Source organism: Marmota monax, unplaced genomic scaffold (genome assembly GCF_021218885.2).
Source record: "Marmota monax isolate L192 unplaced genomic scaffold, Marmota_monax_Labrador192_F-V1.1 WCK01_AAM20220418_F8-fsc00022, whole genome shotgun sequence".
NCBI classification, from domain to species: Eukaryota; Metazoa; Chordata; class Mammalia; order Rodentia; family Sciuridae; genus Marmota; species Marmota monax.
Genome location: NW_026695215.1, coordinates 2247228 through 2266877, shown reverse-complemented (window position 1 = coordinate 2266877; position 19650 = coordinate 2247228).

The window sequence follows — 19650 nt, the reverse complement described above, 5'->3', positions numbered from 1 at the left end:
TGTTATATTCTTAGTTTTGAATGGCTTTTTTCTTCCGGTTGGTCATTTAGGAGATTTAAAACTTAAAGTCTCCTGTGTGCTAATTAACCCTGTTACAAAGAAGTGATGAAGGAAAGCAAAGCTCGGGGACCCGAAAAGTCACGCACTGAGCTTCACATACAGAACTCTTGTCTCTGAATACAGCCCGGATCACCAACTTCTTAGTTAGCTCTCTGTTATCTAAGGGCATCATCTAAGGACCATCTCAGGGTTTTCTTTTACCAACGTCCTGCATGTGATGGCAGCTGTGTTTATTAAAGTTTCTCTGGAGTTTGGAATGGTGAGTAGGCAGTGCCAGGATTAAGGGATGAAGGGAAACCGGTACTTAGTCACAGCCCAGGCTGTGCCATAAGGGGCCACGTATTCAAAATTTTATAATTTCTGTTAAACATAAAAAAAACACTGAGAGGCAGCTTCACCTAGTAGAAAGCTCCGAATTGAAATATTTAAGAAGAGTTGCTAAGTATTTCAAACCTAGGGATGTGTTTTTAAATAGCATTAGATTATCAGTTCTATTAAAGTATGCAAATATACAGCTGCACAGTGAACATTAATGCACCTTTCAAATGTACTTCTAATTTCTATAAAGACCAAAGGCGGCTAAAAGCTTAAAAGAATCTGTTATATTAACAGAAGAAATAAGTTTTAGGATAACAAGGGAAATAATAATGTTCGGATTCGATAATCGTTTTCCAAACTGAATACCCATGGAAAAGCCCCTACGAAGAATTGACTGATTTGAACACAACATCAAGGCAAGAAAGCCAGTTTTACGTTGGTTTTATAATTTGTAACTTCGTTTAATCTTAAAGCCACAGTAGAATATGAACAGACAGAAGGCTCCCATGTGGGCACCTGGACTGGAGAGGAGGGCCGCAGGGTGAGGCAGGAGCGGTGACTGAGGACATCTGGATCTTTTGGTCATGACCTGTTTTTGGTCATGACCTCCAGGCCTGTTGCTTCTGGTAAATGCTTTCATACCTTTTGTTCTGCATCAAAAATCTGAACATCCCAGGAAAGAACTTACAAATTAAAATGATCACCGAGCACACCGGAAAGTGCCTTAAGGAGATGACGGCACACTGGGGATATTCAGTGCTTTCTGGAATTCACCTGAGCTTTGAAAGCATGTCATTCTACCATGTGTTGGGACTGATTATGGGAAGGCAATCATGGTCTTATTAGTGGGTCCGTGATTCTACTCACCAGGGGAGAGCAATAAAGGTGCACAAACACATTCCAAGAAGCACATGTGCACCTCCCTGAAATAAAGACCTCCCTTGCAGAAAAATGCTCTTTAAAAATAGGCATGAACTAGATGAATTCAGCATCATGCCTAAAACCATATGCATTAGAGGACTGAGGAAATTTCTGAGCTAGTGAACACCTAAGAACTTCAGTGCAGAAGCCAAGTGCTCTTGTCTAGCTCTGTAGCAAGTCACCACGTGGAGAGCACAGGACCGGGTGTCCTCACGGAGCATGTCCTCTGACTGCATCAGGTGGTAGCTCACAAGCCAGGGCTGCAGCCAGTCCCAAGTCCCAGGGCTGCAGTTGGCCCTCCACAGGGTGATAACACCTCTGCCTGTCTCCACTCATTTGCATGCTGTATGTGCCTAATCAGAACCCGTTAATGGACGCTGGGAACCCATTGGACTTAGCTAACCTTCTTGCTATTTCCAAGCTTCCTCACTCTTGGTACATCTCATACCCTTTTTTTCCATTGGTTTGCTCTTGTGGATCCAGTGTCCGAGGTCCCCCCTTATCATCTTAAAATTCGTATTTGACAATCAAAACTTCTGAGATACTTTATCCACCTGGTCCATCTCCTTGCCACCTTTCTCCTGCCTGAGAAGTTAGGCCTTGTTATTTATTTATTTATTGAAAGATGTCTTCATCTCAGATTATTTATTTTTCTGATATGGAGTATAAAGAACGCTATATGAGTGGAGCAGCAGGCACGCTGACCAAATGTCGACCTACCAATGTTTTCCCAACCTTTCTTGAGCAGCATTTCTTGAATAGCAAATGGAGATAGGGTTAGTGTTACAGTTTTGCCCTAAATGAAGTGGGAGATAGTATTTAAAGCATCTGGTACAGGGCTAGATATTTGACTGTCTTCCAACAAGTTGGCGAGCTGACTTCTGCATCTGTACTCTTCTCTCTGGCAGGCAAATTCTAGGGTGCACAAACTTCTTTTCATTTATAGGTAGGAAATTATGAGGAACTCTGTTAAAATACACTGTGTGTAGCGTATAGTGGGTCCTGTTATGTCTTCTATAATATAATCACCTAATACAGAAATGTCTTCATATCTCTGGGAGTTGGTGTAAGCTACAGTGCCCAGACTCAAAGTGATAAATAAATAATTGTGGCAGGATTTTAAATTTTCTGACATATCTGGACTGGACCCACGTGTATCCTGGCCATGGACCAAGTTTGATAAAACTATTTTTATTGATGAATCTGTAATAAAATCAAAGAGGAATGCTCTGGGTTTTTATTAAGTGAGGTGGGAACAAACTCTTCGTGAAGGGCTGTCACCCTGTAATTTCCTGCACATTCAATTGTCATTGTGTTAGAATTAGCATGTATCGTCATCCCCGCTCCCAGCGCGGTGAGGTGAAAACAACCGCCGTGTCTGAATCATTTATCCATTAGTGACAGTGAAATAAACCCTCGCTGAAATAGAATTAAGAAATTAAGTGTTTTAATTCCAACAAAGGCAGAATGACAGATTGATTTTGGAATAGCTCTTGACAAGGCATGGATGTCATGCCTGTGACCGTACCCACATGGCATTTTGTTATTTCCTGACTTTAGAACTAAGTAGATTGGGGAAAAATCCAGCCGTTCTTGCCTTAGTCATAGGAAGGACAAAGGAGTGGACCTCGGGGCTCTTCTTCCTACTGAGTTCCTGTGTCTGCAGGAGATGCAACCGTGGGACACCCTGGAAGCCCCCGGAGGAGATGTGCTTCAGGGGCGGAAAGGGACTTCTTCACCCAAATAGTGCCCTCTCCTTCTCCCTCGTATGCCAGATTGTTCTCACAACAGACCTAAGAACCATACTCTTCTTAGACATAAATGAGAGTCAAGCACTTTTCCAGGAAAAGTCTCTTTGGGTAACATGGTGGCTTCCTAAGAGGTGACACAGGTTGTGTCTGACTTGAGCCAAAGAATGAGCTTCCCTATCTCTTGCTGGGTAAGTCAGGGGGCTACACAGAGCAAACTACAGCAAATCTTCATGCTCTGGGTGTCTTGAAGTACAAACTAGACTCTAAAAAACTAAACTTTGGGCTAGGATCTCTCCCACTGGTGGAGACCTATCACCAAGGATCTTTAAAATAAAAGGCATGAGTCCTCTCCGACAGCCCTCTGAGGCCCAGGGCCAGCTTCTGTACAGCCTGGTCTACAGGTGGCGCAATGATTTCCTAACTAATCTCTACAGCTTCATCCCTGACACTGCTGGTGCCCACCGCACCTGCGCTCCATTCCCACCAGCCACTCACCACTCCTGATGCTCCCCACCCTGGCACTCCCTTTGCCTGGAACAGCCTTCCTCCTCTTCCGGAGAACTATGACTCAACCCTCAAAACCAGCTCAAGAACTGGTGCTGAGATCGCAAGCTTTCTGGGAATTGCTTCTCCCCATCTCAAGCAGAGTCAGGACCCTCCCTTCCGTATTCCTGTAAGCCTTGCCCTTGCCTGTCTGCGACACTGCACATTGTCCTGTACGAAACCTACGAGTCTTAGCAAGTGTCAGTCTATTTCACTTCCTTGAGTGTGTCCATATCCTCTGTTGGCTGGTAAATTCTTTGTGTTCTACCCTCACAACTGAGGGTCTGCAGTATAGCAGCCATTAAGTAAAAACATACGTAAGTGAACAAAAATATTTATTAAGATCCTTGCCATCTCTATGCCCCAAAGTCTAAAGCCTTCACATGCAAATGAACTGCTTTCTGCAAATCTGCTATTCAAGGGAAAAAAAGAAAAATCAAGGTGGGAGGACTGGGGCCCTTGCAGATCCCCCTTCTGTGTGTTTGGTTATTCACGATGAGTCATCGAGGTGCTTTCAGTTTATCAAAAGTGAGTTTATTGAACTTGGCAATGTGATACATTTAGTTATTTCCTCCTATTTCCCAAGCTGACTATTGTATTTTCTCTACATTTAAACTCCTTCCTGAAGGAGTAGACGCTTAGACACACCGTTTGCTAGCTGTCAAGTGGGTTTTGGATTTAGGTTCAGCCACCAGCTGTGAGGGGATCTTGGGGCTCAGTGGTGCTCACGAGGGGCACAGGGAAGCATAAAAATTCACACCTCAGTGGCTCCAAAGGCTCCCTTCGTCCCTAGATCACAGATCCCTGTGGGTTAGGTATGAAGTGACATCATTTGATGCTAGAGAATCAGCATCACTTTTGTCTCCATAGTCGGAATGACTTGAAAGTGGCACAGGCCAGGGAATACTTAGAAGAGATGGGATAGACAAAATTGTGGAAGGAAAGCAGCGTGGTCACCGTCACATGAGGGAGCCAGGATGGGATCCCTGCAAGAAACCCCTCTGCAAATTCACCAGCGGGACCCTGGAGATAATTAAATATGAAAGACGTTCAGAGGCGGAGACTTGATGCCACCTCGGGAGGCCTCTCTTCCTTCAGAGAGTGTGGACCTCTTCAGGAGCAGTGGCTCCAGGGCCCGATGACGGCTTGCCCTGGCTGAAGAGGGCTCTGCGTACCAGAAGCAGGAGGGAGCCACGTGTGGGGCTGAACGGAAGCCGCGGAGAGTGGACATTTCAGACAAAGGCACGGCAGAGACCGTCCCGTGGTCCTCAGTGGTCTAGCTATGCTGGTGGGTGCTGCAGAGGACGGCTGGGCGGGTTGAGGCTGGGGGCAAAGGGGGCCTTTCTGGAGTGTCCTCTGCCCCCAACAGCAAGGGGGTTTCAGGACAGTACTGCCATGACCCGATGCTCAACAGGACCCTCCCTGAGGAGTAAGGACATAATTGCAGGTACGGGACTGTCTTTTTAAAAAAGTCACTGTGTCATTCTCTTTAGATGTCAGAGTTGATAGAGATGATTTTCTGGACATGTTTTGTCTCCTGAAATGCTTATTAAAGTGCACATAACAGTGTTTCCTGACTCCAAGTGTGAGCTCCGCAGGGCGTTCTGGTCATTGGGAGAAGCTGGGTTCCCATGCAACAGGAGGGTGTGGCAGTGCAGAGGTAGAGTCCTTCCCAAGAAATAGGACTCCACAGGACAGGTTGGGACACAAATCTTAGCCGCACAATGGCTGGCTGTGCTCCGTGACGACAGGGACGGAGAAGTCTCACCCAGCAAAGGCCACCAAGCGGTCCAGGAGAGGCTGGGACAGTCCCACCCAGCGGCAGCCGTGTTTGGGAAAGGACCTCAGGCTGCAGAGTGCTCTCCTTCCTTCACTGATGTCACTCATGTAGCCCAGAAAATGGGAGACAGCATTGCTGCCAGCAGCTCCAGCCAAGGATTCCCATAACAAGAGGGTTATTTACTCATCAAAGTTCCCTTTACCGTCATGACAGCGGCACATCAAGCAAAAACAAGGGATTTTAAATCCATCAATCTATTACCTATGTGTCGTCTCCATCGTCCTTCATACATTTCTCCTTGTCCTCCTCCCTCTCCTTCTCCCTCCCTCCTCGTCCCTTCCTCCTCCTCCTCCTCCTCCTCCTCCTCCTCCTCCTCCTTCTTCTTTTGTACCAGGAATTGAACCCAGGGGCTCTCAACCACTGAGCCACACTCAGCCCTTTTTATTTTTTTTTATTTTGAGACAGGGTCTTGCTAAATTGCTGAGGCTGACCTTGAACTTGCCATCCTCTTGCCTCAGCCTCCTGAGCCTCCGGGATTACAGGCGTGCACCACCTTGCATGGCTCTACTTCTTAAAACAGCAAAAGCATAGCTATTCAAATTTATTTCCTCCCTGCCCATCTCCTGCTCTATAGACACACACACACACACACACACACACTCCCATGCAGGCACACACATGCACACTCACACACAAGGGTAGGGAAAGCAGCCATCCCAGAAAGATTTTTAACGGCACATTAGGAAGGGCTTTTTACTCAAGCACAGATAACAGATTCACCTCAGGTAGGTTTAGATGACAAAAACTTGGCCACAAATCATTGCAATAGGAAAAATTATGTTTCTGGTTGTTCAAAACATTACAAAGCTCTTGACATATCATATTTCATACATTAGATTCAAGTGGGTTAAAAAAATAAATAAAAAAAAGAAAAATCATGTTTCTGAATTTATAAAATTCACTGTTATCTCAGAGTTATAAAAATCTTAACTGAGATCTAATTTTTTAGTTTATTTGGTACTGTGACAGAAATGCAAATCAAAACTACACTGAGATTTCATCTCGCTCTTCCCAGAAGGATGCTAAATGCTGGTGAGGATGAGGGGAACAGGCATACACTGCTATACATGTTGGTGCGATTGTAAATTAGTACAACCACTAAGGAAATCACCACAGAGGTTCCTCAAAAGACTAGGAGTAAAAACACCATGTGACCCAGCTATCCCATTCCTTGGTATTTGTCCAAAAAACTCAAATCAGTACACTATAGTGATACATGCAGACCAATATTTAGGAGTGAAATCTTAAAAGTCAAATTATGGAGCCAGCCTAGGTGTCTGTCAACAGATGGGTGGATAAAGAAACACTTGGTCTATGTACATAATGGGGTTTCACTCAGTCACAACAAAGAATGAAATTATGTCATTTGCTGGTAAATGATTGAAACTGAAGGACAAAAATGCTGAGTTAAATAAGAAATAGAAAGTCAAGGGTTATCTATTTTCTCACATTTGTAGAAGAGAGAGAGAGAGGGGAAAAACAAAACAGGAAAATGGAAAGAAGACCAACAGAGTAGAGGAAGAGGATTGAGAGAAAGGGAGGAGGGCAGGGCCTGGGGAAGTCCTGGGGGACAAAACCCACCGATATTCTGTGTCCATGTACAAACACGCCACAACTAATCCCACTTTTATATATAAGTATAACACACCATTTAAAAGTAAGAATAATAGAAGGGAGACAAGTAGAATAGAGAAAGCCAGATAAGGGGTAGGGCGAAGGGAAGAGAAAAGTAATCGGGGATGAAGTTGAGCGAGTTATGTTAAGTACTGGTGTGAATAGGTCACAATTAATTAATTATAGCACACCAATAAAAATCATAAAAATTTCAATAGCAAAAAAAAAATAGGGAAATGTTAGTCACACATCTTATGGACACAGTGATCATGAGGGATTTTTCATGAGTTATCATGCACATGTACACAGAGACAAGGCTTGGATGTCCACTGTTAAATCCTAAATTGGCTCACACATCCTAACCCTGATCTTATAAAAGGGCTTCTTCGTAACCATGGAAATGGCCTTGTTTCTCCATCCAAAAGGAAGTTGGGGAGATGGCTCACCTATCTATATAAAACTTGAAAATACATATTTAAAGCCTAGTTCATGGCGATTGTCACACCTGACTGCCAAGCTCACTGGAGAGGATGAGGGTTTCAAGGAAGGGCAGCAACCAATGCTGGGCATTTTTGCTCACATGGCTGCGCCATCTTTGCTTGTAACAGGAGAAGTGTTGAACAGCCACTAGATGCATGGTCTGTGGACGTGCTGAGCAAGATCTTGCCAACTTGACAGAAGTTAAAACACTGAAACGAGAAAACAGATCCTGGGGAAGTACTCATTAATCTTCCAATGACCCGCATTTCTTGGGGAGCTGAGAGCCACAGCCGAGTTGGAATGGCCCCTGGCATTTTGCCAATAGTATTGGTTGAGAATCGAGCCATTAAGATGATGCTGGATTGATTCAATTGTATATTACACTTTTACTGTCCGCCTGGGGCCCGCTACTTTGGAGTTCTCGCGCTACTTTGGAGTTCTCGCGGAGTTCCCGTTGAGTTCCGGTTGAGCTCTTGCGGGGATTCCTGAAGAGTTCTCATTGGTTGGGGAAGTGCCGGAGGAGGGATTTTCCGGTTGGTGGTTCCTGGAGGCGCCGCATGGCGTTAGGGAGAGTTCCTGGGGAGTGTGTGTGGAGTGTACTGGTAGAGTTCAGAAATACAGTTTGTTCCTGCTACAGTGGCTCATGATTTGTGCCCAGCAAGACTGCGGCATTGGGGGAAACAGTCTAGTCTCTTAGTGCTTTAACTATTTTCCTCACCTTAACTTCTGGGCATTGGGTGGTCTAAGTCAGCCATCATGTAGCATCTTTGTGACTGCAGGATGGATTGCAGATTGAATTGTAGCTACGTGTGGACAATGAGTAGGCCCAGTGCATTTGTATGTGTTAGCAAAGCCAAGAGCCATCATGTGCATTTGAAGCTGAAGAAGTGCAAATCCTGGAGCTGCCATGGGCCATCTAGAAATCAAGGAGGAAAGTTCATCAGACAATGCAGAAAATGCACCTAGGGCACCAAGTTCGAGAGGCAGAGACTTGGCCTTGAAGGAAGACGCATCTAACGCCAGCCTTCCCCTTGGCCTGCTCGTGACACGACTCAACAGATTCCTTCTGTGTGTGCCAGCTTGGCGAGGTTCTAAGCTACTTGCTGTGGAAAGAATCTATCAAAATCAGTGTATCTCCCCTTCATCCAAGCTTCCACTTGGAACTTTGCTTCCTTGGTTAGGACTCCATCAGAAGAGTGATGGTGACTAGTTCCACATCCTGACAGCTGTCAATGGCAGCAAGGGGTCTCATGGTGGTGAGGTGTGTGCGTGTGTGCGTGTGTGTACGCGTGTGTGTTCCATACATATTCTGTATATTAAAACAAGTGTCCTTTGAGCAAATTATTGTTGAAGCAGCAGGAAGATGGAGCTGCTGCTTTTGCTCCCAGCAATCCAAAAAGCTAGGTGAAGAGGAAGATGTGGCTCTAACGTCTCAAGGCCCAGCAGCGGTTTGAAGGGAAGGCTGTAGATTAGTAGAGACCCCTCTAGTGGCCGTAAGCATGGTACAAAGAGGGAATCAAAATCATCTTTTCTCACTGGAACTACTCAAGCATTTCGCTTCTTCCCATACCCTACAGCTCAAATTGTCTTATTTGTCAAAATAATTTCAAATAAAGTTGGGTGATGAAAAATTACAGCCCCTAGGCAAACTGCAGTCTGGAACATTGGCTTGTAGTTTGGAAGCTAACAGGATTGGAGTGGCTCATAGTATACGAGAAAAAAGAAGAGGTCATCTTTATCCTGTGTAATATTCAACAGCATCATGGAACATCTGCTGCAGGAATTGCAACCCTTGTGAAGTCTCAGCAGCCCAGGAGAAGCAGTTTCAGGTGTTCAAGGTTTCCCTAGATGCAGTTCATTGCAGACTCTCAGTACATGTTATACAATATTAAGAGTAGGAGTGGTATATGAGTTGCTCAGAGGTATTCAGCATTTTGTGTTAATGCAAAAATGTTCAGACATATCTGCTATCAAAATGTAGCAATTAATCTTAGATAGTGAAAAGCAGTAATGAAGAATATGAAGGCAAATAGATAATGAAATATTTTAGTATTCTTCCTTTGTAATATTTTGAGACATAAAATGTCAACAGTCCTCCAAGAGTATTTTGGCATTCCTAAAATATGGTAGCAAATTAATTAACATATTTGCTAGAAAGGAGTCTGGGATGTATTGGAAGAAAATAAGTTATTAGTAGTAATGTATGTACACATTTATTTTAAAGATAATTTTGAGTTTCTGAAAATGAAGCAAGTATTAACTGATCAGAACAAAAATAAAGTTAAGGCTCACTCAGGACAATCCAGATGTAACCATTTGAACTGCTCTGTTCCATGGCAATCCTTCAAGATTAATTTGCCTACATAATATGCTCCTGATGAGAGGCCGACAGGCTTGGCCTTTGGATGCCTAGGTCGATGGACAGAAGATAAAGACCAGCCTGACTTGCTGAGTTTTTAAAGTGTTCCATTCATATTTCCCACAGCCTAATGAGAGACACCCAGTAGCTTTTCTAGATCAAAGATACCTACAGGTTGACAGTCACTTATATAAACCTTCCAAATGCTCCTGTTCCTGCTGGGTTTCACCATCGTTTCCAAATTGAATGCCTCATTACACCCCAGGTATTGTGTGGCAAGATGTCTGCCTGCCAGCTGTTCTATTTTTTTCTAACTTGGAAATATTTGCACTAAGTTTTCTTCCTACCTTCTTGCTGTGAACTACTGGCATCTTATGATGCTTAACATCTGTCTGTAGGAACTAGTGCACCCAGTTACAGTGGACAGATTGGTGCAAAGTATATAACCTAGCATTTCCAATTTCAAACATAAACAGATTAAAAAATGCCAACATAGCATAATTCTGTGAACAGGCCATGGGACCCAATGACATCACCAGAGGGGTGTTGGCTATCTCTGGAAGCTCCAGGATACAAAGGACTACAACCTTGACTGGTGATTTGGGTAATTTCAGAACAAAAACCACATCTTAAGTGAAGGGTCCAGCTTAATCCCACCAATTTTTATGTGTATAGTTGAGAAGATTGAGATTTTAGCAGTTGAAAGATCCTGCTCAACTCATACAGGTAAGAACTGTAGAAATCAGGATTTCAACCCAGCCAGTCTCACCCCAGAGATCTCCCACTTGACTCCCATTCCTTACAACATTGACACATGCACTGCCAATGTGCACCGAGGGGACAGTCTTACTCCAGAAATCCAGAGTAGCCTAGAGGACACGGTCTATGAGGGAGATTATCCAACAAAATGTAAAAATAATTAGGTTTGAGGCTGCCCACCATGTAAATCTCCATTTAGAATCTGTGCTCTAAAGTCACATTCTCGGGCTGGGGATGTGGCTCAAGCGGTAGCGCGCTCGCCTGGCATGCGTGCAGCCCGGGTTCAATCCTCAGCACCACATACAAACAAAGATGTTGTGTCCGCCAAAAAATAAATAAATAAATATTTAAAAAAAAATAAATAAAGTCACATTCTCTTCAGAAAATTCTTCATAATGCTACTTAAAGTTACCTAGCATGACGGTACCCATGCATTCATCTGATTGTATTTACAGAGTGTCTTCAATGGAGCCAGGCTGTCTTCTAGATTCTGTGGGTAAAGCAGAGAACAAGACAAGAAGGTCAATATTCCTAACCTCGTGAAGCACATGTTCCTGTTGGGGAGACAGAAAACAAACACAGGAAACAGCTCCTCATGCAGTAAATCATACAGATAGAAGAGGGTTGGAACTACAAGAAACAAAGCCTGTTGTTTAGAGTTGAGCTTCTAGGGTAGCGGGTTGATTCAAGCAGGGTAGACAGTGTAGACACCACAGAGAAGAGGACACACCAGCAAATTCTGAAGGAGGCCAGGAGAAGAGCCACAGAGCCGTGTAGCGGGTGGAAGAGCAGGATGGATGGAGGAGAGAGCCAGAGCAGAGATTCCCAAGCGGGAAATACGCCCCAATGTGTTTGAAGAACAGGAGGAAGGTCTAGGTGTTGGGGGTGAAGAAAATGAAGAAGGCAGTATCTGGAGTCAGGTGGGCTCCTACAGGCCTCGTGGGGTGTTATGTTTCAGTGACATAAGCTGCCAAGGGGTTTTGAGCGCAAGTGTGACATATCTGAGTGTTTCTATAGGACTGTCTGGAGAAGAGATGGCAGGATGGAAAGGTTTCATGTAGGTTACTGCACCTGGGGGTTGGTGCTCCTGGGATGGCCGTGCTAGGAGTTGAGATGACAAATGGCATGATTCTAGATATGTGTAGGAGGCAGAGCCAACGGGGCTTCTGACACAGAGATGAAAGAAGGAGACAAGAATGACAACAGGTTTTGGCCTGAGCGGTAGAAGTTCAGAGCTGCCCTTTACTCAGACGTTGAGGCTGTGTGCGGCGCAGGTTTGGGAGTAATTAGATGAGTCTGGTGTTCAGGGAGATCTTCCCTGAGATTTGATTTAGGAGACATCTATTTAAAGCCACGAGACTGAATGCATAATGGGAAATAGATAAACATATTTTGTATGTTAAGCAATTTGCCAGACTGAGTATTCAGAGAAAGGCCTCTCGGTTCAGAACACCTAAAATTCTCGATAAACTATAATAAACTCTAAGTAAATAAGTCTGAGCTCTCCTAAGAGAAACAATCAGAGGCCAGAAGAAAAAATAAGACATGAGTGGAGCGGTGAGCCGAAGCTGGACTTTGTTTTTATCCAAGGCCATCTGTCGATTTCTGATGGCTCGGTGCCTAGATTGTAACAGGCCACACATGTTTGGATCTGGAAACAAAGCTTTAAGCCCTGGGAATATGGGGGTCACTTTAGAAATTCCTCAGGAAAGCAGGGAATTCCAAGCTGCGATTTCTGTAGGTGTGTTAGGGCAAGTCACCCGGCATGTCACCCGGAGATGCTTGCTACAGACAGCAGCTGGTGGAAGGCCACGCTTCGGGGGTTGCAGGATGGAGCTGTCCACACCTGTGTGGCTTGTGGAAAACCTCAATCTGAAGATCCAGCTTTCAACATAGTCCTGGGTTGTCAGTGACATCAGGGATAAAGCCTAACACCTTCCTCTCTTGAGGAGGTGGCTTTATTACTTAAGTGAGTTTTTTCCCCCTCTGTTCCCAGGTCCTATGTTCACGAGGACCTTCTTTCCATTGTCTCCGTTGTCCTTTATCCTCTCCAATTTGGAGTCCATTCTTATCAGGTTCCTCAGGGTAGAGCTCCCTCTTGGGCCAGTCTTCAGAGTCCACAGACGCTGGTACTGCTGTCCCTTTCCACCAACAGCTCCTGTGTGTCAACCTGTCGCTGCAGTGGGCGGGACCCCCTGGCAATTTCAGCTGCTGGTCCATGGTGGCCTACTGCCTGTCTGGGTGGATGGACACTTGGGGCTCTTTCATGAGCCTTCTCTTCGTGGGTGACGAGTTGCTGCCTCTTGCACAGCTGCTGCTAGCATGCGGGTCACGTGCTATTGGTGACTTTTCCCCATTTGCTTGTCTTTTTTGGCTCCATGGAAAGGACTCATCTCCTGCCTACTCTAAATACTATCTTTGGGTTTTGGTTTCGCTGTCAATTTCTCAGTCCATTTTCTCATGGAGATTACAGAAGCGTCAGAAACTGTGCTCACGATGTTTACTGCCTTCTAGACTACCCATGATAGATGAGGACCCAGTTTATGTGCATATGTGCGAGTGTGCATGTGTGTGAGCACATGGACATGAAAATGAGTGCATTTACTTAGAATAATGGTACATGAAGAAAGAGCAAGCAGAAACAGTTAGATAGTGAGATACATCATTGGAAATAATTATAATATGTGATGATCAGGCCAGTCTTGGGAAAAACCACCAATAGAGTTTTTCTTTGGTGTGTATGAGGGGAGGGCCTCCTGGTTCTATCTTGGCCAGTCCTTTTTTGGCATGACACACCTGCCTCCCCCAGCCTCCTGGGTTTGTCCCACTTATGGGATATCAGCATCTTCTCTTTGATTCTTATTTCCCATTCAACCACCATTCCATGATAAAAATATTAACTAGTACTTTGGAAAAAAAAAAACACTAAGTCGAATAGAAATCTCAGCTTAGCCATTTGTTGGCTGTATCAACTTTGGTAAACCAGTTTTTCTCTTAATTTTATAGATGTGTGTATGCAATTATATATAAATTACATAAATGCAGAAAAAATAAAACCCAAACCCTTCAATGCAATTACAAGAAGATGCATGATATTTGTATAAGGTTGAAGTTTGAGGCTTGGACAGTCTGTTTCACATTCTTTTATATCTTGTTTCCAAACTTAGATTGAGCTAGAGATCATGATTTGAAAAGCAAATGAATGGCTCTCAGGAACCACATGAATCCTCCAGGGACCAAACATTTTCTGAGCCCCAAGTCCAGCTACCTGATTCGGGTCAGTGTGGACGACAGTTCCCACCATGGACAGGGTGCTTGGAGCTGGTGTGGGCTGTCTGAGCTGGAGACAGAGCCTCCTCCACCTGCGGCATGGGCCACCTGGCTGCCTCCTACAGAGCTCATTCTGCAGAGATGGGGTCCTGTCCTTAGTTCCCACCATTCCCCTGAGGCTTCAGCTCTGCCCTGCTCCAGCTTTCCTGGCTCCCACTTTCCTAGGAGAGTTATCCATCACGGGAACACAAGGGCCTTGACACTTAGAAGTGACATTAAACCACGTGTCAGCCTTCATCCTACAAGGACACGGTGCTCAGAGACACAACACTCAAACATGACTCTATCTTATAAAGGGAATAAAAATCATGATGAAAATGTCAAATTATTTTAGAAGGCCGTTTCAGGGTGGAAAACAAAGATGTTGGGGTGTTTGAGCCTCAAAGTCCTTTCCAATTCTGAAAACACGTGTCCTGTGTTTCCTCAAGGCTGATTGCTTTGCCACAGGGATCAGCCGAGGCAGGCTCATAGGATGAGTTCTTATATTTTGTTCTTGTTAAAGAAGACAGGGAAGATCAAAAGTGTGTTCCGGAACCTGCTGAGCCCTTCTGCTTCGGGATCTAGGAGGCCCCTTGTTTGGGAGGCCAACGAGGTACTTTTCAACCCTGGGACTGGCACTGCCAAAGACGGGCAAGGTCTTGGGGTTACCACACAAACCCCAGATTCTTACAGCTCCTCATACCCACAAGGCGCACACACCAAGGACCCTCTCCCCCAGGCCCTTCACACAGGTCATTTTCTCTGCCTGTGATATCCATACAAAGTCACCGATGGGCAGCTCCAACTCCCTATGACGTCTCTGAACTTCCTTCTTCCACAGTTTTCTTCATGACTTTTTGGCTTCTTTTATAAAAGTTATCATACTTTCTAATTCTCTTTTTTTTAATATTAAATTTTTTAATTGTAGTTGGACACAACACCTTTGTTTTATTTATTTATTTTTTTTATGTGGTGCTGAGCATCAAACCTAGGGCTTCACACATACTCTACCACTGAGCCACAGCCCTCATATTTTCTAATTCTCCCGTGTGTTTGTGCATTTGCATTTGGTCTGCCCCTACACTAGAATGTAAGGGCTGTGATAGAGAAGGCTATGCCTGTCATTTTGAATAATGTGTCTCCAGTGCCCACCATGGTTCCTGGAGCACGGTGACTCTCAGAAGTTTTGTAGGTATCAATGCAAAGTGGATGAGTGGATGTATGGGTTATGGGGGCAGAACATTCCAGGGGACAGGGGTGTGATATTTAAAAGTGTACACAAGAAGCAGAAATAAGTGCTATTCAACAAGTGCAGTGGTTCTACATTCAACCTAAAGAATAAAGGCTATCCAGGAGGCATGAAGCAGACTGGAGACAGCTAGAAGAGAAAACCATGTAGAGGCAGACTTGAAAGAGTTACTCAGGAGGAAAACAGAGAGCTCTCAGAAAACAGAGAGATGACTCAATCTGGTTACTTGGCTAAGTAAAATAAGTTAATAAAATTACGTATTAGTTGAAGTAAATTCTGTTATTTAAAAGGTTAATGGCAATGTAAGCCAAGCTAAAGCTGGTAAAAAATAAGTCAGAATTAAAAATTACAGGGCTATGTCACAACAAAAGAGAGACTGAAGGGAATATACAAAGATCCATTTTTGGTGGAGAATTTGAAAGGTGCTGTAGGGAATGCCACCGAAAGTAACATGGCTGTCAGCACTAAAAAGACTTGTTATAATGAGTAGTGGAAATGTCACCTAAAATATTCTGAGAGGTTGTTAATCAAGTAATAAGTTTGAGGAGAAATTCGAGGCTGATGATTTCTTGCATAACTCTCTAGTTCAGTATCAACAAAGTCAGTGGAAATTGTTTCATGATCACAGCACAAACACCAGAAAATATACCCGATGGGACATTGGAGTAGTCAGGGTTCCCTAGAGGAACCAACAGGACACGCATATTGGTGATTGCAAGAGGGGATTTATTAGGAGTGTTTATAGGATCAGAAGCTGGAGATTCCTACAGTGGCCATCTCCAGGACGAACCAGGCTGCCCAGTCCTAGAAACTGGAGCCTCAGAACAAGAGGCACCAATGGTGCAGCCCCAGGCCTGGACACTCCCCAAAGAGTACCTGGAGAGTCCACACTGAAGGTGTGAAGGAGCTGGAGTCTGATGTTTCCAGATGATGACCCAGCAGTGGACACTCCGACTCAAGGATAAAGTAGCTTGTGTCTGGCTCTGCCCTGCTCCAACTTTCCTGGCTCCCACTTTCCTAGGAGAGCTACCCATCAGGGGCCTTGACACTTAGAAGTGACATTAAACCATGTGTCAGCATTCATCCTACAAGGACACAGTGCTCCCTCAGTCTCTTGTTCCACCCTGATTCCAACCTATTGGAGTGTGCTGCTCACATAAGGGGAAGGTCTCTCCCTCAGTTTGCTGTCCCACATGTCAATCATCTCTGGAAACACCCTCACAGACACACCTGGAAGTCTCTTTGTCCTTGGTGTCTCTCAGTTTTATCATGATGACAATCCAGATTAACCATTGCAGATGTGTTTTATTAAAATATAGTAAGTTCAGTTATAATGAATTGACAATGTGGGGAGTCCAGGCCCCAAAGACAGGAGAACCGAGGAGGATGGGAGGGAGAGATGGAGGGACAGATTCTGGATATGAGGATGGACACATTAGTGAGTCATCCTTCATAAGAATAGGTTAAGCCATATAAACTAACCATCAACAAAAAAGACAACTAAATAACGAACCAAGTCAAGTTCTTAGAGATGGGGGTCTGGATCTGGCTCCTATGAATTTCATCTCTCTGACCTCCAGCCATTTCCCTGTATCGAGGAGAAACAGAATTGCATGCCATTTCCCACAGGATGCACACCTGCCTCTGTGGGAGTCAATATGGTGACCAAAGAGTAACTGAGTGTAGATAAGCTCCAATAACTGCTCCAAAAGACATTCTGGGTCAAGTACGTCCACTCTGAATTACTGGAGATTATTGATGATCACCAGACACAGTCTTTCAAAAACGGGGTTACTGTCACATCTGAGGGGAAAATGGCATGTGCTGATATCCCTTCCAGCTTTGGGCAAAGTCAATCTCTAGGGATTTTCCTGAAACCTGCAAAACGTTTTGAGGGAGATTTCATGAAGGTTTTATTTAAGAACCGAATCTTCCACATCTGAAATTCAAACAGTAGCAATAATAAAACTCAGAGACGATATGAGATTGAAGATCTACTTTTGAGCCATTTATTCTAAGTGGATAACTTGAGGGGTTTTTCATATCTATCTCTTCAACAACTACATGCAATGATGATCCCTCTACTCAGCACTGCTAGGAAACTGGTCCACATAGAAGAATTTTCCAGATAACTGAAGCATGCACGTTTTGCATTAACATTATAAAATATGGGATACATGGACTGCCTTGCCCTCAGAGGATGATGACCATTACCACCCTTCTCTCCCTTACAGGATGGCTTGGGACCAGAACCATTATAAGGTGCACTTAAAGATTTTCCCCCGATTGAGTAGACTCAGCATGCTCTGCTTCTGTATCAGACTTTAAGAAATCTATCAACATTTGTTTCTCTTCTATGTCTAATTTGTTGACTTCTTCTTCCTGGGATTTTCCACTTGAAAGCTGTGTCGCTTCTATAAACTGCTTTGGCTGTATGAGAACTGCTTACCTCGTAGCAGCTTTCTCCTCTCAAAAGCATTTTGTTGTTTAGGCTCATCATTGAGGTCTAAATGATGGTCTAGCTGTGTAAAATTTCACACCTAAATTAGTCATAACGAATTATTTTACAGTGAGTAACTTGAAGGAAAGATAAACTTCTGTATTCTTGGAAGTTCAACATGTAGAATTTCAAGTCCAATCGTACAAACATGACCGCGGATGAGAGGCAGAAGCTGCAGTATTGTACGTAAATGCAATTCCATGTTTCCAGGCTGAGCACAGAGAGACTCTATAGCAGGGACCCCCTCCTCCTCCCCCATTTCTTTTCTGTAAAGCTTTGCCAGCTGCTCTGAAGCTTATAATGTATATGTCACAATGTAACCAGAGAGGCTCAGTTTCCAGGGTGAGTTATACATAATGCATATGAACTTGATTGGAATCTGCAATGTTAAAAAGGATTCCAAACAGATTGATCCAAATGACAAATTTCATTAAGGAAATCAAGATCTTGGCTTTATGTTCTTGTATCTCTCCCACTCTTCCAGAATCTGTTCTTTCAGAGAGCAGGAAGAGAGGAAAGACAAGTCTAAGGATTCTAGTGCTTGAGGCTTCCAAGCTGCCTTCACAGATCAGAGTCTCTGTGGGGAGAAATGCAGACAGTGTGAAGCAAAACAAATTTCATCCAAACCTGAGCAGCCAGCAATGCTCTGGAAGTGGCCCAGAAGGTTATGCAACAGTGAGAAATCCAGGTCCTCTGCACTTCCATCGGACCCTCTCTTGGGCCTCCTCCCCCTTCCCCCTTCCCCCTGTGAGATCATTCCCCTATTTATCCCTTGACTCCTTTGAATGTCACTGTACCATCAGCTCCTCTTGCACCTCATCCTCATACAAAATCCCTTTCCCAAGGAGGACAGAAGCTCTGAAAAGATTTCTTTGAGAGAAAGGTTATTCAGAAAGAGTCTTGGAACTCTATCATTATTTTCCCCCAAATAGCTGAGGATTGAATAATAGTCCAGTGGGAACTGAAGCAAAAATCAGGTCATCTCCTCGCCTCTCATCTCCTGCCATAGGTACACAGGTGTCCAGAGGCGGAGATGATTATGCAGCTCTAACCTGGTGTGCTTCACAAAAGGTCCCCAAGAGTCATTTGTGCCTTACATAAAGCTGCTTAAAACATAAAAATATAAACCAGAACAAAAAAAAAACATATCAGTACCTACTTTCACACCATACCTATCTTATAATCATATATCTGGCAAAGAGCAGGTAAGAATATAGTAGAAAACCATGAAGCACATACAAGAGGTGTAGCTAATGTATTTTAATGAGGAGAGGCCCTGTGTTTCTATCAATGTTTGTTTGTTTCTATTGATGAAATTATTTTCTACATTAATAATAATACAAATTAAAGCTTTCCTACTACATATATTTCAAGTATTTTCTCCTGTTACCTAATGATACATTTAAAAAATATTTTTGCATTGTTACATATAAATTTGACATTGTAAATAAATTTATATTTTTCACATTGCCAAGCTGCCCATTTTTTTACTTTATGTTTTCTGCTTTGGTTGTGAGTGGCTAATCCTTCACCAATTTCATATAATTGTTCTCCTAAATGCATTCTCCTCTTTTCTTTATGGATTTGGATTTTTTACATTTACTTTGAAGATCATCTGAAATCTTTTTAGTACATGGTAATGATATGTTAATTTTTTAAAATGGTTAAACACATCAGCATCAATTATCAAACAATCCATTCTTTTCTTCCTAATTAGGAAAGTTGCCTTTCTAATATACTGATAATACCCCCCTACACACACACACACAAACAAAACCCACAAACAGAAATTTTGAGTATGCTGCACCCTCTTGGTTGCAGTTTTAGGGTCAATTCTTGTTGAGTGAATCAGGGGACTTAAATTCTTTTGATAGAACAACAATTTCCTTAAGGTTAGGAAACCTTCCCAAAGGAGATGTCATTGTTTCTGTGAATTTAAGATTTGCT